Genomic DNA, 1,414 nt, shown 5'->3' on the forward strand with positions numbered 1-1,414 from the left:
CTACACACTCTACTAGAGTGGCTAAAATTAGAAGACTACTAGCACTGTTGGAGAGGATCTGAAAAGACTAGAACTCAAAATATGTAGTATGCTTTCAAAAACAGTTTAAGAGTTTTATAAACAGCTAAGCATACATCTACCACATGATCAATTTTTTAATTCCTAGGTACTTGCCTAAAGGAAATTAAAGCATCCGTGTCTAAAAAGACTGTGCAGGAGTGTTAAGAGGTGCATTAGTTGTGGAAGCACCCCACAAGCTCCTGCGGAGGAGGATGGATAAGCACACCGCCATGTCTCCATGCAGTGGAATCTGGGTGAGGAACAAAACCGCCGGTACAGCACGGGTGAATCTCAAGATTTCAGATGAAAGGGAGCACACAGGGTATGACCCCTCTTATGTAAGATTCTAGAAATTCACCTGAACATGTAGTGCCAGAAAGCTCAGCTGTGGTTTCCGGCAACAGGAAGCGGAAAGAGTGCTGGGCTGACAGGATGTCCACTATCTTGATTGCGGTCATACTTTGCTGTGTGTTCATAGGTCAAAATTCATTAAATTGTGTGCTTCAGATGTGTGTGGTTTATTGCATGTCAGTTATACCTCAATAAAACCGGTAGGGGTTTTTTGCTTGGTATGGGTGAAGTTAGTCAATTTAAGTGTTTTCTGAATAGGTTTTTAAAAAGAATGTCATTTTAGTAAGAAGAAATTCTTATTAAACATGTCTCCTATCAAATCTTTTGTCTTCTGTTAAAAACTTTGTCTTCTATCAAATACTTTCTATTATCATTATTATTTTTATTGGTTTTTTTTATTTTTTAAGGAATTCAAAATAGTAATTTTAAAAACCACCATCAGAAATGTTTTAAAATTTCACTAAACAAAGTAATGGAATTCAACAGTAGTTGCTGTGTTGCATGATGTTACCTTCAAATTAGTTGTTTAGATTACCAGACAGAAACATGCAAAATTCATTTAAAACAACAACAAAGGTTATAAGAAATTTAAAAAAAAATTTGGGGCCAGGGAAATGGCTCAGTAGAATAAACGCAGGAGACACAAGGGCCTGATTTCAACCCCTGGTTCAGTCAATAAATAAGAAAAAGAAAAAAATTAAGGCATTAACTGCTCCTTTCAATAAAACCTTTTTTTTTTTTTTTTTTTTTTTTTTTCAGAACCGGAGATTGAACTCAATCTCTTGCTCTTGCCAGGAAAGCACTTATTGCACTGAGCCATCTCCCCGGCCCCAATAAAACCATTTTTAAAGAAAGAAAACTCCTCATAAAGAAAACATCAGACCCAAAACAGAGAGTCAGCAACATTTGCATAACACACAGCCATGCCTGTGCTGGTTCCACAACCAGCAGTGCAAAGCTTTCTTTAGAAAAAAAGTTTGTCATTGAAAAAATCAGTCAAACT

The sequence above is a fragment of the Octodon degus genome, unplaced genomic scaffold (assembly GCF_000260255.1).
Source record: "Octodon degus isolate 3935 unplaced genomic scaffold, OctDeg1.0 scaffold00010, whole genome shotgun sequence".
In the NCBI taxonomy this organism is placed as follows: domain Eukaryota; kingdom Metazoa; phylum Chordata; class Mammalia; order Rodentia; family Octodontidae; genus Octodon; species Octodon degus.